A 10,000-nucleotide genomic window follows, 5' to 3' on the forward strand; every position below is an offset into this window, starting at 1 on the left:
CTAAAAGTCATAAATCACCCTCACAGTCTGGCAAGGTCACTTTGGCTTACGTGCAGCTGATTGTGCTTCTGAGTTTACAAAAAAAGCTGACCATGGACACGCGCAGCTGTTCGATAAGAGCGGCTACCCAATGAAGGAGACACTGATACTGATTACACTAAAACTTAAATAGAATGGAGGATTTGGAAAGAGCAGATACAACAGAGGTTTTCAATCCTTTGCAATGAAATAACACGCCAGTTTGAGATCCTTTTGTACAAAACTGATTTCAAAATATGAGGTATAATAAATGTAGTTCCGGTGTTTACGTAAGTTTCGAAACGTGCATTGCCTTTAATAGAACTACTGATTACACTAAAACTTAAATAGAATGGAGGATTTGGAAAGAGCAGATACAACAGAGGTTTTCAATCCTTTGCAAGGAAAAAGCACGCCAGTGTGAGGTCCTTTTGAACAAAACTGATTTCAAAATATGAGGTATAATAAATGTAGTTCCGGTGTTTAAGTAAGCTTCGAAACGTGCATTGCCTTTAATAGAACTATCTTCCATCTATATGGCCACCTAATATCTGATAATGTTCGTATACTACTGATGACAGAGGTGGTAATACGACAACAGTAGCAGTAGAAGTAGCAGTGACAGTAAAAGTATTAGTAGTAGTAATAGAATAGCAGTAGTAGTCGTAGTAGTAGCGGTGGTAGTGGTGGTGGTGGTGATGGCGGTGTTGTTGGTGGTGGTAATAGCAACTTCAACAACAGTAATAGAAATACCAATAGTAATAGTGGTAATAGCCTCAGTAACAGTAGGTGTACGGGCAGCAACAGCAGTAATAGTAGTAGTAGGAGCAATAGTAGTAATAGTAGTACTACCAATAGTAATAGTAGCATACTACGTGGTAGAAGTAGCAAGGGCAATACTAGTCGTAATAGTAGTTGTAACAGCAGCAGGAATATCCTTAACAGCGCGAATGAAATGTCATGTGTCTCTTTCTCTACTAACGACTGCATTGCTCATCCCTGGGTCCACGCTCCCGAGGCTGAATGAGCAACACAGATTCCAAAGCGGTGGTCGCCTAGCGTCGTCTGGATATGTGACTCGACTGACCTAGTTAGAACAAGCTTTGTTGCAAGAGGTCAGAAGTTTGTAATGGCATGATGAAAAATAAAATGTATTGTTCTGTCGGGCAAATCACTGGCGGGTATGGGGCCAATGAAATTTCCTTGTGACTGTCATGAATTGCTCGATTTATCATGCGGTTCCTTACTCATGTACGTTATATGAACGAGACAGTAGTAGTAGTCGTAGTAATAGTAGCAGTAATAGTAGTAACAGTAGTAGTAGTAGCAGTAGTAGTAGTGGTAGTAGTAGCAGTAATAGTAGTACCAGTAGTAGTAGTAGTAGTAGTTTGTTTTACTCCAAAGTTTCAACATGTAGTAACCACCCTCTTCATCCATTCAGGATGATTTATGAAGAGGATGAGAAGAACGTCCCCTTGGGTCGCATCATCCTTTCATCCATTCATCCTTTCATCTCCCTCCACTCACTTCTGTGTATTATCTCTCCCCCTTGCTCGACAGGCATTACACGTGCATCTTAAACCCCTTGTACTCCACCGATCTACCTCATCCTTGATCTTCTTCTCAAGTTTATTCTGTCCGTTTTTTTGTTTTTGTTTTTCGTTCATTCTTTGAATATGCCCAAACTCAGCAGTTTTTGTTCCTTCCTCTCAATAATGTTCTCTTTCAACACCTGTTATCTACTTTATCTTCACATTTGTCACTCTATTCTTGTAACAATTGTCATATTTCTTAAAAACTTTAAAATTATTCAGACTTTCTGAATCCCTCATATTCCGAAACTTTCCTCTCTACAGTGCCATGGGTACATCAACTTTATACATCCTTCTCTTTCCATTCATCCCCAAATACCACCTTCTCACCACTTAAAAAAAAAAAAAAAAAAAAAAATTGAAAATATTGACATCCAGTCATTGGTGGCGTGGGGGGCCAATGATTAGTTACACAAGGAAGGAGGCCATAGATGAAATGAAAACAGTAGTAGTAGTAGTAATAGTAACAGTAATAGTGATAGAATAAATTGTTGTTGATACAAACGTTGCTGTTACGTTGTTGTTTTGTTGTTGTTGTTGAAGACGAGGTCAAACAACAAGTTATGGTCATGGTAGCAAAACTAAACGCAACCGGTGTGTTGTAGTGGTGTTGTAGAATAGTAGAACAGTACCAATGGTAATCAGAACTAGCAGAAAAAGTAGTATTAATAGTAATAACAGTTGCAATAGTAGTAGTAGTAGTAGTAGTAGTAGTGATGGCAGTAGTAAGTGGTAATAGTAGCAGTGTTGGTTTTTGCAGGAGTGGTGGTGGTAATAGTATTAGTAGAGCAGCAGGTGCAATAGCAGATAGTATCGAACTCATGAGCAGGTGGTCGTGAGTTTCATTCCCAGGACCCGCTGCATACTTCTCAGCAGCCCTGGACAGGTGGGGAGGCGACCCAAATGTCGGCCTTAAAAAAAAAAAAAAAAAAAAAAAAAAAAAAAAAAAAAAAAAAACGGCTAGCCGCAACTGACAGAGCTTGCCCTACCAGGGGTTTATCACTTCCCACATCGTGGGATCGGGATGGCGATTTCTTCATATTTTTTTCTTTTAGTAATTGCTGTCGCCATAGCACCAAAAAACAATAGTAGCTGGTACTTTGGTGCAGTAACAGAAAAAGGTATGATAATTGGCAGAGCTGGTTGCGTTCCTCGGTGCGCTCCTAGGAGTGTTCCTTGGTCTCCCGAGCAGTCATACAAGTCAGGAACCGAGTAACGCACCTAGGAACGCGCCCAGCTCTGATAATTGGATTATCCAAAATAGCCGTTAGGGTCGACGCAGCCGTTATTATTGAAAATTACATTTAATTAACCAACACCCAGTCAGGACACCGAGGAACGCAACAAGGAACGCGCCCAGCTCTGATAATTGGATTATCCAAAATAGCCGTTAGGGTCATTGCAGCCGTTATTATTGAAAATTACGTTTGATTAACCGACACCCAGTCAGGATATTGAAAATTACGTGTAGTTAATGAATGGAATAAACTTCCTGCACAGGTAGTGCAATGTAGTTCAGTTCGAAGCTTTAAGAATCATTTAGATAAATACCTAAGTAAGATGCTGTAGTAATTATAATTCATCTTATATTATTTGTTTTTGTTTTATCTTTTGTCTGTCTGATTTTCATTTATTATTAGTTATATGTCAATTTATTATTATTTACTATTTACCTGTTTGTTTATTATTTAACTATACCTATGCATTTATTTATGTATTTTATTTGTTACTTACATTATTATAGTTTTTATTTATTATTTTATTATTAATATGATTTTTTCTTTCGCATCCGACCTAGATATGGATCGAAAGGTCTCCTGTCGGTATGCTCCGCCTTTGTACTCCTTAACCGACACCCAGTCAGGACACCGAGGAACGCACCTAGGAACGCGCCCAGCTCTGATAATTGAATTATCCAAAATAGCCGTTAGGGTCGACGCAGCCGTTATTTTTGAAAATTACATTTGATTAACGCGTGGGTCAGCACGGACCAAAAAGGCATCAGTGTCAGTGAGGGTTTGTTGCCGAACTCAAGACCCATCTTAATGTTCGGGAAAGATCACCAAGGATCTGAAGATAAGAGGGATTTCGATGTCAAGGGGAGAGGCGCACAGCAGTAAAAGGTCAAAGGTCAGGGAGACATCTGGAGAGAAGGTTCGGCAAGGACGAAGAGTCATATAAAGGTCATCATGAGCAAAATAATAATAATAATAATAATAATAAGATAAAATAAATAAAATAAATAAAGTTAAAATAAAATTAAATTGAAGTAAAATTGAAGTAAAATTGAAATGAAAAAAAATAAATAAAAATAAAAATAAAATAAAAATAGAAATAAAGAATAAGATAAATAGGTAAATTAAAAAAAAAAAAAAAAAAAAAACGCTGCAGCAAAGTCTGCACGTAGAACTGCCATTACTGGTAACCTTATTACTGGCGATAATCCAAGATGGTGGAAAACCTGAAGCGACGATCGCGTTGGTAGGACAAAATGGAGAGCAAAGGTTTTTAGCCAATGGAAAAGGAATGTTGAGATAAACTAAGGAATCGACGACTGGAGAGTAAAAGATAAAATGCACTCAGAATCCGTACTCAAAACAGATAACAATTTATATTGAAAAATAAATAAACGGATGGAAAACCCCATCGTACATCTCGAAGCAAAGATTATGAATAGATACACTAAAGTAAACAAAGCAACGAATTAATTTACTTAGACGACGTAGATAAACAGAAATCTGAAAGACATGAGACAAAACGTAAGAAACGACAACGAAGAAGAAGAAGAAGAAGAATAGCGTAAAAGTGAGATCAAAGATCTAGAAGTGGAGAAAATAAATTTGGAGAAAATAGAGAAAGAGAGAGAGAGAGTGAGAGGGAAGAAGAGACCAAGTGTGCGCTGGACAGGACCTGGAGAAGTCTGGAGACGCTAGAGGAGATAGACAAACAGGATGCAATTGAGTTGGAGGAAGATCGGCCGCTGGAGGATAGATAGGAGTATAGAGAGAGAGGGAGAGAGAAGAGAGAGAGAGAGAGAGAGAGAAGAGAAGAGAAGAGGAGTAAGTGGAGAGCGTAGGGAATGATGTTAAAGGAGAGAGGAATGGAGGGAAGAGAGAGAGAGAGAGAGAGAGAGAGAGAGAAGAGGCGAGGAGTAAGTGGAGAACATAGAGAATGATGTTGTAGGGGAGTGGAATGGAGGGAAGAGAGAGAGAGAGAGAGAGAGAGAGAGAGGATGGATCAAAAGAAAAGAGGAGGTTCGGAGGACAAGTGGAGAGAAATGGAGACGCGAGACGTAATGTGTGTGAGAAATTAAAAAAAAAAAATTGCAGTTACAGATGGAGATAAAAGACACGAGGAGAAAAGATGTGGAATGATGGAGGGAGAAGGAAATGACGAAGAGAGAGAGAGAGAGAGAGAGAGGGAGAGAGAGAGAGAGAGAGAGAGAGAGAGAGAGAGAGAGAGAGGACGGAGAGAGAAGGACAGAGAGAGTGAGAGAGAGGACGGAGAGAGAAGGACAGAGAGAGTGAGAGAAAGGACGGAGAGAGAGAGGACGGAGAGAAAAGGAAATGACGAAGAGAGAAAGAAATGACGGAGAAAGAAGGAAAGAACGGAGGGAGAAGGAAAAGAAGGAGAGAGATGGAAATGACAGAGAGAAAAGGAAATGACGGAGAAAGAAGGAAATGAAGAGAAAAAGAAATGACGGAGAGAGAAGGAAATGACGAAGAGAAAAAGAAATGACGGAGAAAGAAGGAAAGGACGGAGGGAGAAGGAAAGGACGGAGAGCGATGGAAATGACGCAGAGAAAAGAAAATGACGCAGAGAAAAAGAAATGACGGTGAGAGAAGGAAATGACGGAGAGAGATGGAAATGACAGAGAGAGAAGGAAAGGACAGAGAGAGAGAGAGAGAGAGAGAGCAGTCAAGGTAATGAGAGAAGACAGAGATATAAACTCAGACGATAGGGAGAGCAGGTTGAGCCAGAGACAGGACCTGGGTAAAGCGAGAGAGAGAAGTTGATGGTAAATGGTATGGTCCACAAGGAAAAGGTGGAAGACATGGTATGATCCACAAGGAAGAGGTGGAAGACATGGTATGATCCACGTGGAAGAGGTGGAAGACATGGTATAATCCACAAGGAAGAGGTGGAAGACATGGTATAATCCACAAGGAAGAGGTGGAAGACATGGTATAATCCACAAGGAAGAGGTGGAAGACATGGTATGATCCACAAGGAAGAGGTGGAAGACATGGTATAATCCACAAGGAAGAGGTGGAAGACATGGTATAATCCGCAAGGAAGAGGTGGAAGACATGGTATAATCCGCAAGGAAGAGGTGGAAGACATGGTATAATCCACAAAGAAGAGGTGGAGACATGGTATGATCCACAAGGAAGAAGTGGAAGACATGGTATGATCCACGTGGAAGAGGTGGAAGATGGGTAAGGAAAAACGTACGGAAATAACGGTGAGACGAGATTAGATAAGAAGGACTAAAGAGCGAATCTCAGGGTCGATTGCAGAGTGATTAGAAGGACATTGAATGAGAGGAGATGGAAGAAGAGAAAGAGAGGTGAGAAGGAGTATGCAGAGAGAGAGAGAGAGAGAGAGAGCAGGAGAGAACACGAGAGAAAAATCGATTCAGAATGTGAGTGTCAAATGGAAAGGGTGAGGTGGATGAGATGGAGTCTCGGGAGACGTTGGATGGAGATGGCTCATACAGAAGAAGAAGAAGGTGTGAAAGGAGGAACGTAGCCATTTTTGTATGGATTCTGCTGAAGAGCATCACACACCCCGCGTGGGGAAAAATAACAAAGACAGATAATTCATGGAATTAACAAAAAAAAAAAAAAAAATGGAAAAGAAGGGAAAGAAGAAGAAGAAGGTTGAGGTGGTGTCAAAGGAGGACCGTAGCCATTTTTGTATGGATTTTGCTGAAGAACATCACACACCCCGCGTGGGGAAAAATAACAAAGACAGGTAATTCATGGAATTAAAAAAAAATGGGAAAGAAGGGAAAGAAGAAGAAGAAGAAGAAGGTTGAGGTGGTATGAAAGGAGGACCGTAGCCATTTTTGTATGGATTCTGCTGAAGAGCATCACACACCCCGCGTGGGGAAAAATAACAAAGACAGATAATTCATGGAATTAACAAAAAATGGGAAAGAAGGGAAAGAAGAAGAAGAAAGTTGAGGTGGTGTGAAAGGAGGACCGTAGCCATTTTTTTATGGATTTTGCTGAAGAGCATCACATCCCGCGTGGGGAAAAATAACAAAGACAGATAATTCATGGAATTAACAAAAATGGGAGAGAAGGGAAAGAAGAAGAAGAAACGGGTAAAGTAAGAGAGAAATATTAGATAAGTGTAGAGAAAAAAATATATAATAGATGAGAAAGAGAAAGATAAACTTGCAGGAACAGTGAGAAGTACACGATGCAGGACGAAAAGGGAGAAAAGCAAACACGGAAGAGAAAAAAAGAAGAAAAAAAGAAGAAGAAAAAAACTCGTGTGTGAAGAAAGAGGAAGTGAGTCTGTGTGTGGACAAAGGTAGCCTGGGAGGAAAATGATGTGGAGGAAGGGAGGACGGAAGATAAAAAAAGAGGACAAAATTTTTCAAGGAAATCGAAGAGTGTAGGTAGCAAAAGGGAAAGTGAGTGGATGACGTGAAGAGGGCTATGAGAAGATAGGAAACACACGTAGAGAAAGAGAGAGAGAGAGAAGGAAAAAGGAGAGAAAAAAGAGGAAGAGGGAAAGAGAGGTAGAGAAAAAAGGGAAGGAAAGAGAAACAGAGAAAAAGAGAATTAAGAGAAGTAAAAAGAGGGAAAGGGAAAGAAAAGCAGAGGAAAAGGGAAAGGGAAAGAGACACACAGAGGAAGAGAGAGAAAAATAGAGAGAGAAAGAAAAAGGGTTTGGGAGAGGAAGAAAGAGAAAGAGAGAGAGAAGAAGAAAGAGAAAGAGACAGAGGAATAAGGAAGGAGAGAGGGAGAGGAAGAAGTAATGAAAGAGAAGAAGAATAAGAAGGAAGGAGAGAGAGAGGAAGAAAGAAAGAGAAAGAGAGGAAAAAAGGAGAGAGAGAGAGGAAGAAGGAAGCAGAGAGAGAGGAAGAAGGAAGGACTGAAAGAGAAGAAGGAAGGAGAGAGAGAGGAAGAACGAAGGAGAGAGAGAGGGGAAGAAGGAAGGAGAGAGAGGGAGGAAGAGGGAAGGAGAGAGAGGAAGAAGGAAGTAGAGAGAGAGGAGAGGAAGAAAGAGATAGAGAGAGAAATGGGGATAAAAGGACAGACATCCACGGAAAGCAGAGTAAACGACTGGAATCAAGTAAATATGGAAATGCTGGAAATGGAATTGGATCTGAATTTCAAGGAATGGGTATCCAGGCAGAGGCCAAATATAAGATGCGTCCTTGTAGCTGTTGTGGGCTGAGAGGGAATGTTTGAGGAGGAATATATGTAAGTGTAAAACCGCATTTATAGTCTACTGGAATGTATATACATATACAAATTCACACGTACACACACACACACACACACACACACACACACACACACACACACACACACACACACACACTATCGATGCGCTGCGGGTCGTTACTCCAACTCTCGTGGGTGAAGAGTTGGGCGTGTGTGTGCGTGTAAGGTCATAGTATTACCTATGGATCGGTCGTATATGAGCTCTGAGATCTCTTCCAGAAGGGAAATATCTGTCGATCACTAGTTCAACACGTGATCCAGGACCATGGTGAATCACACACACACACACACACACACACACACACACACACACACACACACACACACACACACACACACACACACACACACACACACACACATACACTTGAAGGAAATAAGCAAAGAAAGTGATTTTATCGTGATGGGTGATTTCAATTGTAAGGAAACGAATTAGGAGTGGGAGGCTGGTGGTAATGGAAAATTCTGTTAAATAATTCAGTGCAAAATCCTTTGACCCAATTGGTAAATGAAGTGACACGAAAATGCTGTAATGTCTGCCATTTATTTTATATATTATTCATTTATTTGTTTATTATTTGTCTGTTTATTGTTATTTTCTTGATTATCATATATTATTATTTATCTGTCAGTCTATTATCATTTACTATTTACCAGTTTGTTTATTATTTAACTTCACCCATTTATTCATTCTCTTATCAGTTTGTTTATTATTATTTCTTTGGTTATCATTTATTGTTATTTATCTGTCAGTCTATTATTATTTACTATATACCTCTTCGTTTATCATTCAACTTTACCTATTTGTTTATTTGCTCATTTTATTTATCATTAATTATATTATAATTTATTTATCTATTCATTTATTTATTTATTTATTGATCATTACTATATATTTCTTTTTGCACCAGACCTAGTTTTGGACCAAAAGGTCTCCTGTCGGCATGCTCCTCTTTTGTAATTCCTTTGTAATAAGAAAAGAAGACACTACAGCGAGTCAGGAGCTGATAATACCCATGGAGCATTACTGTATTGGATATTTTTATTTACATATGCCCCATAAGAAAGAGTGATCATGTAGCTCTTGATATCCACGTGAATGAAACAAGATAGAGAGCCTAAATATAAACATTACAGGTAAGGTAGTTGCAATTTTGGAAAAGGAAAATTTCCTGTACCGACGATTTTCCTTCCAAAGAACCAGGTTGATAGGAATTTATCCTGATCAAACTAAGGAAAATTGGAAAGTTTCGAAAGCATATATACTTTGGACGCAAGAAAAATGTACCAAGGGATAGTAGAGAGAGAACTTGATCAAAGAATCCAATGAAGGCGGATATTTGGTATAAAAAAGTGGGACAAGAAAATAAAAAAAATATGGTATCATACAGACACGTTAGAAATACTTGCACAATAATCTGTGGAGGAAAGATGTTTAAATGCGTATTATTGGAAAATACATAGATGAGTCTAATTCACTCTTCAGTTTCATAGATGGTAAGCTGAGACAGGGGGATGGAATCTCTAAATTTACAGTAGATGGCAAAGTTTACGAAGAGCTATTAACACAGGAGGAAATATTGAACAAAGTGTTTGCTCAGTTTCCACAAGAGAATACAATTTAGTGATAATGATTCGGTTTAACGTCGCGAAACTTCCACCTTATCAGGAGGCTAGGACGGTGACCCTTACGGCCCAATCACACCAAGCTTACGACCTGCAGGTAGTCTTTGCAAGTCGCTGGTAGTCGGTAATAAGATAGATAAGTAGATAGATCGATAGATATATTACAGCACACACTGTATAGTCCCCAGTACATAGATTTTCATCTTATCAACCACATCAACTTTTTCCATTTCAATTCCTTGCATAGGTCGAAGGTGGTCGCAAACAGGTCGTAAGCTTGGTGTAACTGGGAATTTA

At 39.5% G+C, this 10,000-nt stretch overlaps 1 pseudogene; it reads left to right on the forward strand.

Moving 5' to 3' along the window:
• Positions 1-4,983: 4,983 nt before the first annotated feature.
• LOC143030066 (uncharacterized) overlaps positions 4,984-10,000 on the forward strand; it is a 13,750-nt pseudogene continuing 8,733 nt past the window's right edge.

The sequence above is a fragment of the Oratosquilla oratoria genome, chromosome 11 (assembly GCF_046742065.1).
Source record: "Oratosquilla oratoria isolate Oo_2021 chromosome 11, ASM4674206v1, whole genome shotgun sequence".
Lineage (NCBI taxonomy): Eukaryota > Metazoa > Arthropoda > Malacostraca > Stomatopoda > Squillidae > Oratosquilla > Oratosquilla oratoria.